At 40.2% G+C, this 16655-nt stretch overlaps 1 pseudogene; it reads right to left on the bottom strand.

The window, feature by feature from the left end:
* Window positions 1-4692: 4692 nt before the first annotated feature.
* On the bottom strand, window positions 4693-14420 carry LOC138255232 (tyrosine-protein kinase ABL2-like; annotated as a pseudogene).
* Window positions 14421-16655: the final 2235 nt, after the last annotated feature.

Here is a 16655-nt window from a genome sequence, read left to right as displayed (position 1 = left end):
AGCTGCAGACAGTATGTTATTATTATAGTAAAACAGGTTTATTCAAGTTTAGATCTAATTCCTTTAATTTCCTTGACCTTGATCTATATTGCATACATACTCAACTTTCATTGCATTCAGTATCCTCAACATGTTTAAATCTGGAGCTAACTCCCTACCCATTGGGTACCTGTGTCCTTTTAATGTGCTTTGTCATAAGGTAACCACTTTTTCTCAACTTCATTTTCCATAAATTATCTTTTAATTTTTAAGTGACTTTCACCTCAAAGGGCAAGAGGTTAGTAAAGTAATTTAGCATAAGAGGGGTCTGGCGAGGTAGATTCTGACTAGGAGCTTTCTAAAGAAGGTTAACCTCTTACATGCTGGACCTTCACTCTTCACAAATCCTCCACGCCCATCCTGCTGTTTGCCCCAGGGCCAAACACCTTTTTTGGAACTTGGGGCAGTTTACACATAAGCCTTTGTAACAATTTCTCTGCAAAATATATACCGGCCAACTTTGCATCCTTATATTCACAGAAGTTGAGGATTCTAAAGTGATTGCTGTTTTCTCTGGAGGGAACTGATATAATACCCAAATGATGTCATATTTTGAAAAAGTACTGTACAAAAATGTTTGATTTTTTTCTGAAAACCGAATCAATAAAAGACAGTTTTTTGCAATGTTATATTTGGTGGTCACCATTTCCAATGTTTGCTTTTGTAATCTACTTGCAGTTTGTGGGGGAAAGAGATGTGAAATGCATGGGTAATCCTGGAAAGCTATAGAGTTCTGAAAAGTAGATAAAATTGTGAATTCAGAAAAGGGTCATTTATGCTTGTTTTCCCAAAGGAACTAATATTTGAAATACAAATATAAATAAACTAATTCAGAAAAGGCAGAAGTAGGTGACACTGTTGTTGCACTAATGGTTGATATACAACAATAAAATCCATTATGCTCATCAGACTTATCAAGTCACAATGTAATATGGAGTTTGCTGGTTGCCCAAAAACACACTCTACTGATTGCCGTCAACAGAGCTGCAGCTTACAATGATTTTTTCTATGTGTATCAAACTTGAATCAATTCTATGTTTCAATAACTATGTTTTACTAAAATGGCTATGAAGGAAAGCTATGCCTTTTTAAAGTTTGCACAAGAATCTTGGTTTAGAAGTCGTGATTATCTGACTTTGGGGCTATATATAGTGTCATGTGATTCAGAGGATGTTTTCTTGCACAATCACTCACATTTGATAGCCAAAAATGCAAAGAGATAATAACAAATGTCCTACTATTCTGTGTGCCATCACTTCTTCCAAAAAAGCAGAACACCACATCTGCAAGTGGGCATGTGATATGGGACAGGAAAGGCCCCAAAACACACCATGGCAACATCAAGATTTTTATTTGAATTACATCAATTCTTGAGTTGGGTGTAGCTGCAGTAATAAGCCCAGAGTTGCCTGGCTCTTCAGGCACTGTTAAGGGGCACAGTTAGAGCAGGCAGGCCAGTACACACCAGCAGGGGGTGCTGGGGTGGTGGTTCCTCCTGGCAATTCAGCAGAGCCAGGAAAGTCTGAGTCAGGGAGTACTGGTAGCAGGGCCCAAGCAGAAAAGCGGTCCTGATGAGTCCTTTGGGCCACCCCGCAGATGCCAAGCAGTAGGGCAACAAGCAGAAGGGCAGGCCAGATGAGTCCTTGGTGCAGTCCAGTAGCTCCTCAAACAAAGGTTCAGTCCCAGTTCAAAGAAGTGCTAAAAACTGTGGGGGGAAGCCTCCTGTACTTATAATAATTTTGCACACTGTTACAAAGGGGGGAGATGAGGGCCCAACCAGTCCTAACTGGTTCTAGGAGTGTCCGCCCTCTCTCCTCCAGCAGAGGCTCAAGACATCAGTGGGGGGTAAATGAACCCTTTGTGTGAGTCCAGGGCACAGCCTTCGCAAATGCAGGTGTGCCCCGCCTCTCCTTCTCTCAGCCCATCTGTCACTCTGCTCCAGACGTGGATTGGAGTTAAGCTGTAAAAGACCAGGGTCATAAGCACAGGCAAATTCTCACTTTCTAGAAGTGGCATTTCTATAATGGTAATAAAAAATTCACCTACACCAGTAAGCAGCATTTCTCACTGCCATTACAACCATACCAAACGTGCCTATGCTATCCCTCATAGATCAGACAATACCACCCAGACATAAGGTAGGGCATTTCTAATGCAATCCGATGAAAAGCCAGCACTCACAGCAGTGAGAACCCAAATAGGCTGTTTGTCACTACCAGGACAGGCCAGGCCACACAACTAGGCACATGTCCTGCCTTTTACATACTGTAACGGGGCTACTGCAGTGAGAGTGAAACGAGCGAGCCGCATGGATCGTAACTCCTCTAGGTACTCCCCTAGTAGTACATGCGATAGAAGCAAGGAGGATTGCTTCCGTGACTCGGGATGCACAAGGTAGCCGAGACGCAGAAAAGAGGAGGAGAAGAACGGTGATACGATGAACGAGGGAGAAGATGACGTGGGGCCCGAGGTGGAAAGAGAGAGAGAGACGGCGAAGACGACCCAGGACCCGAGATGCTGGAAAAAAAAAGTAACAACCAGGAAGACGCGGACGCTGAGACGCGGAAGGCAGGGATAGTTCATGAGGAAGAGCCTGGAGCAGAGGTAACCATATCCTAGACATACACCAAAGAGGGAGAGCCAGGAACAGCCTAGAAAATGGGAGAAGGAGGTGAAATGGCCCACAGACCCAGGAGCGTGGCTAGACAAGGTATGGTCCTATTTGAAGAAGGGCACATTCACAGAAGGCAGGGGAGGGTGTTGAGAGAGGGATAGAGAAGGGGAATTGGGAAAGGTCCCTGTGGCAGTAAACTGTGCATGCAGGCCCTGTGCTAGCAGGCCTGAGACAGGTTTGAAAAGCTACTTCTGTGGGTGGCTCAAGCAAGGCTGCAGGCCCATTAGTAGCATTTCATTTACAGACCCTAAGTATAGGGATACCAATGTACAAGAGACTTACAGGTAAATTAAATGTGCCAATGAGGTATAAGCCAATCATACTAGGTTTACAAGGGAGAGCACATGCACTTTAGCACTGATCAACAGTGATAAAGAGACCAAAGGCATAACCTCAGCAAAAGGGTCAGAGAAAACAGGAGGAGGAAGGCAAAAAAGTTTGAGGAATGACCCTGTAAAAAGGGCCAGAGCCAACACAATGCAAGTTGAATAGGCAAGAAAACGATTTCATTGGTCTAATCACCTTGCACAGGTTCCTACAAATCCATTATTTTCCATCGTCCAATGTAACTTCAGAACCCATTGCTTTCATTACTTTACTTGTGTTAGAAAACTTACTTTCTCCTTTTTTCTGAAACCCTGTTTTCGTCAGCACCACCCAATCACCATATCTCACAATCGCATTCTTCCCACTCATCCTGTTGTTATAGTTCCTCACACAAGCTCTCTGTAAACCCTCAACTCTTGATTTCATACTTTCACAATCCACCCACTCCTTTCTCTTGACCTATAGGCACATGGGGGATTTCTTTGTAGCCAGTTCCCTTCCTTTTAGAGGTCTAAATGGGGAATTGACCATAACAGAGTGAGGCACCAACTATGGCCCCTGAACATCTGCTTCAACTCTGTCTTTCACGACAATCCATTTGCTAATGAAAGTTGAATGCTCTGTATTATGACGTAATAAACCCTCTCTATCAGACCATTTACTTGTGGCCTGAACAATGCTATCATTTCATGTTTGATGCCTAATCCCAAGAGAAACTCCACCATTGACGGTGAAGTAAATTTCACTCCATTGTCAGTAACTATTAATTTAGGCATACCTTCCTCCACAATATCTCTTTAAAAAATTGAATAGAATTACTGGTAGTTATTTATTTCATTGACATAACCACAAATCACTTGCTATGATAGTCCACCAGTACCACCAAGAAACAATTCTTTCAGCTCAATCAGTCAATTAGACAACCAGTTTTTCCCTGGTTTCCCTGGTAATTCCATACATCTCAAAGAGGGTTCCCTAATTACTTTAGTATGGTCACTGTTGCCACATGCAAGATAATCTCCCACTTTCTCCTCCACTTACCTACCCATGTTAGGCCATTAGAGGAAATGCCTCAACCTTCTCTTTATCATACTTATTCCAAAATGTCCTTCATTTATAGTCTTGACTTTCTTTGCCCTTAGTCAACTGGATGGAATTATGCAATCACGCCTTAGAATCTTGTCTCATTGAATGCTCATAATGCTGTACCACACAAGTCAACTCCTTGGCTTTTTTCCATCTATCACTTTTACATACTTTTAATTCATCGTACACCTCATCTCCTACTACAGCTTCCTTCCATTCTCCTTCACTGAAAGCCAGTTCCCCTTCAATACAAACTCCATGATATTCTTCTTCTTATTGCATGTATGAAAATCCTCAACTAGCAAACGTGACAATCAGTCAAAATTTTATTTTTCCCTTAGCATACTCAACCACAAAGTTAAAATCCATAACTGTTATCAATCATTGTGTAATCCTTGGTGTTACACTTCCTTCTAGACCTCGTCCACATTAATAAAGTGCAGTAAGGGTGTATGATCAGTACTAAGGCTAAAAGGCATTCCCCACAAATAATACCTAAGATGGTCCATACCCCAACAATATGCCAATGTTCCCTTTTCTATGGCAGAATAAGACTATTCTGCCCCTTATATTCGACAAGAAGCAAAACCAATAATCTTCTCTTCCACATTTATTCTCTGTGACAACACTGCTCCAAGGACCACATTGCTCACAGCAATACTGACCAGGATTTTCTTACTCACATCAAAATGACCAACTGTGGGTGCCTTAAAAATGAACTTTTTAATCTCATTAAGTGCAGAATCACACTCTCCCTCCTGCTCAAAAATGCATCCTTTCTTCAGCAGCACCTTCATTGGTTCCACAATCTCAGCAAAGTTGCATATAAACTTGGAACGATACTCTGCAAGGTCAAAAAAGGACTTGTCCTTTGTTCATTGGTCGAGGTGCATCATCAATGTCTTTTGCAATGCTTTTCTTTGGTCTAATACCCTTCCCAGAAATGTCACACCTAAATAGATCACTTCTTCTTTCCTCAACTGGCATTTTTTTTTCTTTATGGTCAATCCATGTTTTTCAACCCTGGTAAGTATTTTGTCTGACAGTTTATCATGCTCTTCCTCTGATTGAGCTACCACTATAATATCATACTGAAAATACAGTACTCTGTTCATTCCCTCAAGATTTTCTGCATCATCCTATGAAAAACAGCTGATTCCGATGTCAATCGGTTTGGCACTCTACAATATGGATAAGCCCCCAGTAGTGTGACAAACGATGTTAACGGACATAACTCAGGATGTAAATAAACCTAGTGATAGGCTGTTGACATTTCTAGCACACAGAATACTTTAGAACCACTCATCATCCTCAGCATTACTGTGATGTTCACCAGACGTTGCCTATCTACCTATATGTTCTTATTTAAGTCTCTCAAGTCAATGCAAAGATGAATATTTTTCCCTCCTTTGAGGCTACCACAATAGGGCTAGCCATTAAGATGATTTGATTTGCTCAATAATGTTTTCCTTGAGTACCAGGTCTAATTCTAGTTCATGACAAATGAACTAGACCTTACCTTTTGTACTGTACTACAGGTACCGCTCCTGTTCTTTAGGATTATTTTGTGAGTGAAACCCCTTACAGAGTCCCAACTCATCAGAAAAAACACAGGGAAATTTCCTCATCAACTTCTCACCCCACTCTTAACTCAAAGTCTGTTCTTCCAATTGGCTCTCATTGAGTGGTTCTACTACCATAACTGGTTCCTTAGCATTAGGTTCTAGAATTATGGTCAAATCCAGCTGATGGCATCACCTAGAAGATCAGACCCTCCCTCTTTTGCATACACCTTTCCTCGAATACCATTTACTCTGACTAGGATGTCCATTCATTTCATCCCAAGTATGTTTATTATTTTCCGGTCGTACTCCTCCAGCTTTCATATCTGCCTGTTCCAGGTCCCCAATGTCTCCTACCAATTGTGAGTCATAAGTGTTTTTGGCGATTAGTGTACATAGGCTATCAGAGTCACCCAACATCCTAACTTTCACCCCTCCAGGTTGATATGACAAGTTTCTCCAATTTTTCAGAGTTTCTTCTTTTTTTTCCCTTTAATCCCCCAATCTAATCAATATTCTTTCCCTGCCATGCATCGTCAATTTGATTAACTGTAAAGACAATTTCTTGTATATCTTTGTACCACTCTTCTACCATTTTTACACTTGCACATAGTACTTTCGCTTTTGATCTACACATATACTTTAGCTAAGTGTCCCCTTTTCCCACAACCTCTAAAATTCACATTCAGTGCTCCATGTATATACTGGAACTAATGTGTCCAGGACACCGACATTTGTAGCATACAGTGCCTCTCTGCTCACTTGTCAAAATACAACAAACATTTCTTTATAAAACAAAATGGAAAAAAGGGCTTCAGAAGAAGACTTGTGTTTTTTTTCCCTGAAAATGGAATCAACAAAGGGCTTGTGGTACTAAAATAACTTTCTTCCCAGCTTTCGGGACGAGGCAGACTTGCATCAGAAAACCACATTTTTTAACACAATTTTGGCATTTTACTGGGACATACCCCATTTTTACTATTTTTGTGCTTTCAGCCTTCTTCTAGTTAGTGACAGAAATGGGTGTGAAACCAATATTGGATCCCAGAAAGCTAAATTAATGTGAAAAGTAGACAAAATTCTGAATTCACCAAGGGGTCTATGTGTACCTCCTGCAAGGTTTTCCTACAGAAAATACCAGCTGAAATGGAAAAAATATTGAAATTGAGGTGAAAAAAGACATTTTTCTCCACGTTTTACTCTGTAACTTTTTCCTTTGATGTCAGATTTTTGAAAGCAATACATTGTTACGTCTGCTGGACTCTTCTGGTTGTGGGGATATATAGGGCTTGTGGGTTCATTAAGAACCCTAGGTACCCAGAGCCAATAAATGAGCTGCACCTTGCAATGGGTGTTCATTCTATACTGGGTATGCGGCAATTAATTTGCTGAAATAGAAAGAGTGAAACATAGGTATCAAGGAAACATTTGTATTTCCAAAATGGGCACTAGATATAGTGTTGAGAAGCAGTGGTTAATTGCACATCTCTGAGTGCCAGGGTCCCCATATTAGCATGTGAATTACAGTGCATTTCTCAAATAGCAGTCTTTTTTACACACTGTCTTACATTTTGAAGGAAAAAATGTTGAGAAAGACAAGGGGCAATAATACTTGTTCTTTTATTCTGTTTTCCCCCAAGTCTCCTAATAAAAATGGTACCTCACTTGTGTGGGTAGGCCTAGTGCCTGCAACAGGAAACGCAACATGGACACATCACATTTTTACATTGAAAAGTGACGTGTTTTTGCAAAGTGCCTAGCTTTGCATTTTGGCCCATAGCTCAGCCGGCACCTAGGCAAACCTATCAAACCTGTGCATTTTTTTAAACTAGACACCTAGGGGAATCCCAGATGGGGTGGGTTGTGGGGCTCTCATCAGGTTCTGTTACCCAGAATCATTTGCAAACCTCAAAATTTGGCAGAAAAAAAACATTTCCTCACATTTCGGTGACAGAAAGTTCTGGAATCTGAAGGGAGCCACAAATTTCCTTCCCTCATGAGCCGGTCCAAGGACGTAATGGTTACGTCCTTGGTTCATCAGCGCCGCAGCCAAGCACGTAACTGTTATGTCCTTGGCTGCATAAGCCAGGCAAAGGATAGGCTACGTTTAATATTTAGAGCTAGGGTAGCATAAGATATTTAGGATCAATCCCAGAGTACTACGGAGAGAAATAGGAGATGAAAGAGTCAGATTCGTTGGTGCTCAGAGACAGAGAAGAGGTGAGTGTCATGAGTGGGCATATGCATATATTGAATAGGACATATGCAGTACATAAAGAAGAAGGGCTGAAGAGGGAAGGAAGAGGAGAGGAAGGAAGGCATAGATATTTCAACCACGTTTAAAGAAGATACTGGAAGAGGAATATTTTTTAGATTATCGGCAGAGTTTAAATTAGGACTAAACCCTACCAAAATGGAAGTGGATTGATTAACCCTGAATGAAGTAGAAGCATACATGGTTACCCTGACTCTGTGCCAGTTTTAATTTTATTAGCTACCTGAAATAACATATCAAACCAGAGAGCAATATTATAGGAAAAGAAGAGAAGATCTGTTTTCAAACACTATAGCAAAGAACATCATTGAGTTGTGGTTTCCCACTTTTTCCTATTTTCTTTTTCTGGATTTAGAACAAGATAAACAGTGTCACCGATTGTGTGCTTACAGTCTATAACATATGCCATACATTGTATTTTACTAATTAGCTTATTTAACTTTCTAGTAAAGCCCACAGTAGTTGGTGTAGACAACGCACCAGTGGTTTGGTAATTAAATGTTACTTGTAGGCTGCAGTATATATTTACACCACCCACTTATATGACATGTTTATGGCACAAGGAAGAACAATGATGCTCTTGCTCGACTGAAGTTTAAAAGCACAGCATTGTCACATGGTAAGAAAAAGGGCTTTGTCATGTAGGGAAACACTTTCATATATTAGTTAAATGACCACAAAAGTGTGTTTTATAATCCCACAGGGATTGGTTCTTAATACATAAAAGTAGGGCAGTCTAGATATAAAGGAAAATTACGTCCATGTGTTAAACACTGGCATGAGGCTGTTTATCATGGATCACTGACATAACATTGATTCCAATAATATTGTGACACACAAATATTGTGTCAAAAATATCAATGACACAAACATTGTTTCCCTATACTTGTAAAGGTAAGTACAACAATATTGAAAAAAAATCTTTTTAACCTAACATTGTTATAAATAAGACACAAAATTAAGTTTTGCAATAAATATATAGTTAAAAATTGTAAATCTTTAACATTTTAATATATAAAATATAATTAAATATTTACTTATATATACATACACACATAAATATGTGTGTGTGTGTGTGTGTTAGTTTGCATGTAGGTATATATAATATGCCACTATTATTACAAATATACATTTTACGTTATATTAAATTTTTTGTATTTTTTTCTATTTACTACTATAAAAACATATATATATATATGATTTAATCTTTATAAAGTATAAAATAGTAACAAAATCAAATACAAAACCTAAAAAAACTTGCCAAAATGATTAAAATAAATAAAAAGCACATTTACTAGAAATATCAAAACTTATATATAGATAAAATATATTCAAATAATATAAAATTAAACAAATAATCAAAAATTAATACTACATAAATGTAAACAATAATGAAAAAAGTAATAAAGTCTGGGAATTGTATATATACCATTCCCGCTCCAATCTCTGCAACAGTAGAGAAAGCATTATACATTGTAGGGGTAAGATTTACTATTCCCACTCCAGTCTGCAATAGTAGGGAAAGAGTTTAATTTTGGAGGGGTATAATTTATTATTCCCACTCCAGTCTCTGCAACAGTAGGGAAAGTGTTGGAATTCTGAGGGGTAAAACTTACTATTTCTACTCCAATCCTTGCAACAGTAGGGAAAGCTTTGGACTTCGGCGGGGTAGATTTTAGAATTCCCACTCCAGTCTGTACAACAGTAGGGAAAGCATTATACTTAGGAGGGGTTAAATTCACTATTCCCACTCCAGTGTGCTCTACAGTAGGGAAAGTGTTGGGCTTAGGAGGAGGAAAATTTACTATTACCACTGAAGTTTGGGCAACAGTTGGGAAAGTACTTCTCTTCAAACGCATAACATATTTTAATAAACCTATTAGTCGTCCAGTAATATAAAACTCTTATAAGGAAAATTATATATATATATATATATATATATATATATATATATATATATATATATATATATATATATATATAATTTTCCTTATATATAGATATATAAATATATATAGGGATAGATAGATAGATAGATAGATAGATAGATAGATAGATAGATAGATAGATAGATAGATAGATAGATAGATAGATAGATAGATAGATAGATAGATAGATACATAGATAGATAGATAGATAGATAGATGATTAAAAAGCAATTAAACAATGTACACAGTTGTTAAAAATTGGACCTATCTGGTTGTGCTGGACCGGGGAAAATACAAAAGTGCAGCCCAAATGCTATAGAGCTCTGGCCGGGTACCGGAGTCACACAGACCAGCTGACAGTACCTTTGTTACATCTATGTACAGTGATGATGCTTTGACCAGAGGAGGGGATACATCATGCTTGTAGGTGATGCGTCACTTCCTGATCAGGTAACTCCGTTGATGTTTCGATGTCCATAAGCAATGAGTACTGGTTTCGGTGCATGGGTGCTGCATCGGCCAAGCCGGGGCTGCATTGTAAGTCAGGGTCGTTACATCATGCTGTTGGCAAGCTGTGTCCATGACTTTGGTGCAGACAATGGCAAAAGCAGTGTTTCTGCAGTGGGATGAGTCGGTTCCAAGTGACACACCAGTGTTGTTGCATTAGTTCTTGTTTTGCAGCACCACACTCACCTCCAACGGCCCAAGACTGGAGTTGGCACCACTTTGCAGAGCAGGACTATCAGCAGAGGAGTTCAGGTGCTGGAAGCAAGATGGAGGTGAGGTCTTTGATGTCCCAGAGACTTCAGAAACAGGAGGCAAGCCCAGTCAAGCCCATGGCGAAACTTTAGATTGCAGAATGTAGAGAGTTAGATTTAGTCCTCTCACTCCCAGGCAAGAAGTATCAGGTAGCAGGTCAACACAGCAGAACAAACAGCAGAGTGTCAGTCCCTCCTGACAATACAGAGGTCCTTCTTCCTGGTAGAATGTCCTCAGTCCAGAAGTGTCCCGAGTATATGGTGTTAGAGGCCCAGTACTTATACCCAAAAAGGCCTTTGATGTAGAGGTAACTTCAAAAGTGGTTTTGAAGTGCACCAGTTCACCTTTCAGCCCAGTGTTGTCTGCCAGGAGATTTGTGGGAGGTTAGCAGTCCTTTGTGTGGGGTCAGGCCACTACCCTTTAAATTTTGAGAGCCCCTCCACCAATCCTGCTCAGGAAGACCCATCAAAATGCTGATGGAATGCAGGGGCAGTTGACTGTCCTGTATGTATGGCTGTCTGAATGAAATGCGCAAAGGTAGCTGTTACCTAACCTTACACAGACCAGACGTAGATTGGAGGCAGGCTAAGGCACAGGATGGTTAAAGTGAGAAAATATTAACTTTCTAAAAGTGACATTTTCAGACCTGCAATTTAAAAAACACCTTTGCCAAAAGACGTGTTTTTAAATTGTGAGTCCACAGACACCAAACTCCATTTTTCCATCTTTTCCCAATTGAGAATTACATAAAAAAAATGTTTTAAGGCAATCCCCCTACTAGCCTATGGAGAGATATTCCTTGCAATAGTGAAAAACAAATTTAAGAGTTTTTCACTACCTGGACTTGTTAAACGTAAAACTACATGTCCAACTTTTTAAATGTACTCCACCCTGCCCTTGGGGTTATCCAGGGCCTACCTTAGGGGTGTCTTACAAGTAATAAAAAGGAAGGTTTGGGCCTGGCTAGTGGGTGGGTACACTTGCCAGGTCGAAATGGCAATTTAAACTGCACACATAAGCTCTGCAATGGCAGGCCTGAGGCATGTTTGAAAGGCTACCATAGTGGGTGGCACAACCAGTGCTGCAGGACCACTAGTAGCATTTAACTAGTAGGCCCTGGGCACTCATAGTGCACTATACTAGGAACTTACTGTTAAATCAAATATGCCAATCATGGTGATGCCAGTGTTACCATGTTTTAGACACAGAGCACATGCACTTTAGCACTGGATAGCAGTGTTAAAGTACCCAGAGTCCTAAAGTCAACAAGAACGAGGTCAGAAAACAAGGAGGATGAAGGCAAAAAATCTGTGGCTGACCCTGCAGAAAGGGCCATTTCCAACACAACCCTCCTCCAGCCTAAAGCCAGGGTAAACTAATCAATACCTTGATGGGCTTCCCTGCTTAGGGCAATAGAACATAGACAATGGCCAGCTACTGCAGGGGCACTTGTCAGATCTAGGCTGCTCTGAACCCAGTTGGATCCCTCTGTCTATACTCCAGGCCCACTAATTTGCTCACAGATGCATCCCAGTATGCACAGTACCACCATGGTGAACGAAGGTATACAGCCCATTCTACCCCTTGGGTTTGACTTCTGTCCCCAAACCAGGTAAAACTCTGTTGACAAAAACAATATCCAACAGAGGCCACTGACAGCTGTCAGGGTCAACAGCCAGGCCACAGGCCTTCCAGGGCTCTCTGATCTTGGATGCTTCTCAGAGTGGGGGGCAGCAAAAGCCAGGTGCCTTGCACCTTTCTTGCACTCTACTTCCCACCAGTTCAGGGGTGGTATCCTGAGACTCTCTCTGAGGCACGTTTGAAACGCTAATGTAGTGGGTGGCACAACCAGTGCTGCTGTCCCACTAGTGGCATTTGACTTACAGGCTCTGGGCACACATAGTACACTTTACTAGGGACTTACTGGTAAATCAAATATGCCAATCATGGAGATGCCAATGTTACCATGTTTTAGACACCAAGCACATTCACTTTAGCACTGGATAGCAGTGGTAAAGTGCCCAGAGTCCTAACACCAACAAAAACGAGATCAGAAAACGAGGGTGAGGAAGGCAAAAAGTCTGGGGATGACCCTGCAGAAAGGACCATTTCCCATAAGGGGTCTCAATACTTTACCCACTGCTGTCCTCTTAGTGTTTTCAATGGGTTCAGTCTGCTGAGATGCTGTCCATGTAGGTCCAGATTCATCTTGGAGATCAGCGGTGATAGGTGTCTGCTGCAGGTGGTGCCCCACAGGCGGGAGCAGGGGAGCACACTTTGGTTTCACTCGACGGGGATTGTGGCGTTCAATGACCTGTTGTTCAGATAGAAGTTTGAATGTTTTCTCATGAAAAAACACCACCACCAGCTGAACCTCGACTGTAGTCTGCTTTAGGGCAGTCAAGATTACAACTGGTACTTTGTGGTTGTGAGTGGTTGAAAGGGAAGAGGCTGCTTTAGCTGGAGAAAGTCTTCCAAGTCGGTTTCCATCCTCCGTGGCAGTCCCAGAAAAGCCATGCAGGGAACTGCCATTGCACTGTTTGCCGCTGGGGGACAGTGAGGGTCCAATGCAGTCCTTCTGAGCTGTTGTCACAAAATCATTGGGTGTGGATCGTATTGTGTGAACCGATGTGCCACAGAAAAGGTGTTTGGTTTCTGCTCTCTCTTGGGCTGGCACAGTTCCTTCATCAGACCTTTGAGGAAGAAGATCAGGAGCCTGTTCTCTGCATTCATTAGTTTGTTAGGTGGTAGACAATGTGCAGTCAAATTGCATCTTCACTTTCTGACAGTTCTTTGGGAGAGTCATAGCTATCCTATTATGTTCTGGGAACCCTGAGGACAAGGAAGATGTAGAATTGTATTTGGGGAAATGGGATAGGAGTGTCTTCAAGCTGGAAGATTTTCCAGACCACAAGCCAAGTGTTTTTTTTTAAATTAAATGTGGTGTGAAAAAGCCTGTGATACCCAATCACTAGTACTCGACCCACTACTATTACTGCTGCTGCTGCAACCAGCATCCTCAGTTTTTCTGTGCAATGTCCCCTCCTTGGCTCTTAGAAGGGGCTACATTCCCATACTGTTGTGCTGTGGAGAAGGTAAAGCTATTCACATGATGCAGGGAGGCAGCTGAGAAGTTGCCAGTTAGCTCAAATTTCTTGTGCAGCTTTTTTTCCATCTCCCAAAAAGAGTTGCTCTGTTTCTGTGGCTGTGGCACATTCTTTTTCTTCGTGAAGGAGCTAAAGAAGCCATCTTTGTAGTCACATGTCAAGGTGGTTGCTTTGTCATTATCAAGGAGGGTACTGGGAGAGTGATCTCATTGCTTGCGAGGAGCAGCAGGTGAACCACTACACTTCTGTGGTTCCCGGAAAAAGCCTGATGTCAAGCTAGACGCAGAATGCTCTGAAGCATCCTCTGCACCCTCCATATTCTCCTAGTTCTCAATGTGCTTCTTCAGAGTGCGTGTTTTGGAGGACAACATGGGCACCCGACACTGGTATGGAGCCACAGACGATAAAGCAATTCTTCTTGGCCACCTCTTCATTTAGGTTGGAGTCATGAAACATGGTCACAAAGAGGTTGGGGGCACTCTCGGTTGCCCCCAGCAGGTTTTCCTTAGAGTTCCAAAGGATAGCCTCAGAGAGGGCCTGTAGCTCAAATTCGCAGCCATAGGGATTGTGCACAGCCTCGTGCTGGCTGAAGATTTTGAAGGCTGCCTCATTACTGGGGTCCCTCCGATGTCCTCCGCCTGGTCCCCCAATGCTCCGAGCCATGCCTGCCAATCCACATTCATTGGCAGTTCATCGTCCTTCTACGGGCTCCCAGCTGGTGCTGCAGCCCACCTGCTGCCCTTTCCCTGGCCTGGCATTTCCACTGACCGCTTACATCTCCTCGCCCTGGCACCGAGCTTCGCTCAATCTCCCTCAGGCAGTAAGGCAGCCCAGGCCACTGCCATCTTTAGCCAACAACCAGTGAGATGCTATTAATTTATCATGTATTTAGTATTAATTTATTATTTAATTAAATTCTCACTCTATATTTCCACAAACTTAGAAGCCCACATTTGAAATATAATTGAAATAAATAAGTAGAACACGATTAACATATTTAATAATGAATTCAATAATTATTGATAAATGTATAATTAATCGTTAATTATTACTTAATAACTCCCCAACCAGTTGCCCTTACAAACAAAACAGCCCACCCCAATCTATAACTAAAACAACATAATAAGCACACAATTTACATAATTACTTATCAATCAACAATGATAAATGAATAAAAACATCTACATCAATTATCATTTAATTAACTTCCCACCTTAAACCCCATGAACCCAACAACCCACATCTAGCATATAATTTAACTAATATAATTATTAAACAATTTGCATAATTAACAAAGAATGAAGTAGTTATTACTAAATTAATTATTTAGCAATTAATTATTACATAATTAACTACCCACCCTAAACCCCTTCCAACTCAACAACTCGCACCTAACCTATAACTTAAAAACATATTTACACACTTTACATAATTAATAATCAATTAAGTCATTAGCAATTAATTAATAATGAATGATTATTTAATTAAGTTCCCACCTTGTACCCCTAAAAACCTCACAACCGTCAGTGGCACTATAAATTACTATTAAAAATATAAATTAAAAATTACAGATCACGTAGAATTATAAACTATGGGCCTGATTTAGATATTGGCGGAGGGGTTACTCCGTCACAACGCTGATGGATATCCCATCATCCGAAATCTAAATCCCATTGTTTTCTATCAGATTTTGATTTCGGCCTACTGGATATCCATCACCGTTGTGATGGAGTAACCCGTCTGCCAGTATCTAAATCAGGCCCCAAAAATATTGTCAACAATTATACAAACAATATTTGACATGTAAAATTAATAAATGACCTAAAACACATAAAGATAATTTTAAAAACTATACTTTTTACAACTATATTATAGGAAAGCTATTACCAACACAGATATTCTTAAAATCGATATTAAGTACCAAAGAGATCAATATTCTTCTCAATTATATTTCTGCATCACAATATTCTGTACCTCAACATCTAAAACTCGATATTTTGTCCAAACACCGTTTATAAATCTGTAGGTATGTAAATGTAAAGGTAAAGGTAAATGTATTGCTAGGAAAAAAATAAATTTGGGTAATAAAATACAATACTATACCAAATTGTTTTCCACACGATAAAATACCATATTGCACCTACGTTTTAAAAGAAACACATTCTAAAACACCCATAGAGTACTAATACATACAAAAAATCAACAGGATTTAGAAATGATGCAGTTTAATCATAATAAGAATAAGAATAAAATACATACAATCAGTTACATTTAGTTATTTCAGTAATTTTCTGTGATTTGGGTATTTTAAGTGATTTATTTCATTTATGTGGTTTGCAAGTGAGCCTATTTCATTGCAGCAATCATGAATATTACTACTTTGCTAATATATCTATTAATAAACCCTATATACTCCTTCCAACACATTCACATTCTATTTCTTTAAATAAAGAGCACACTTGCATCTTTCTTTCTTTAAGTAGTGCCGGTCAGATTGTAAGAGCATGGTCTATGGTTTCTTGGAACTGCTCTCATAAATGACATGACTCACCATTCCTGATCACCTTATCCCCTTAAATTGTGATAACTGAGTACAAAATATTCTGAAAAGCAAAAAGTGAATTTTCATCCAAAGAGTAAAATTGAGATGCATATACAATTTTTAGAAGACTCGTAAGCCTTTAGCGCATACGTTGCATTTAGTTTCATCTACATGCCGATTACATCAGTGTCATAAACGAAGGCCTTATTTTTACGCTTAGTAATAAAATCCATTATGCTTTATTGCAGATGTTGTATTCCATTCTGGTAACCCATCAAAAGTAGACAATTCTTTCCTAATCACCTTTAATTGTGCCTGAGCATGATTTAGTATCAGGGCCAACCTCTTCACAGATT

This window comes from Pleurodeles waltl, chromosome 1_2 (genome assembly GCF_031143425.1).
Source record: "Pleurodeles waltl isolate 20211129_DDA chromosome 1_2, aPleWal1.hap1.20221129, whole genome shotgun sequence".
Classification (NCBI taxonomy): domain Eukaryota; kingdom Metazoa; phylum Chordata; class Amphibia; order Caudata; family Salamandridae; genus Pleurodeles; species Pleurodeles waltl.
The sequence above is the reverse complement of the archived record's forward strand: the minus strand, read 5'-3'. Positions and strand labels throughout refer to the sequence as shown.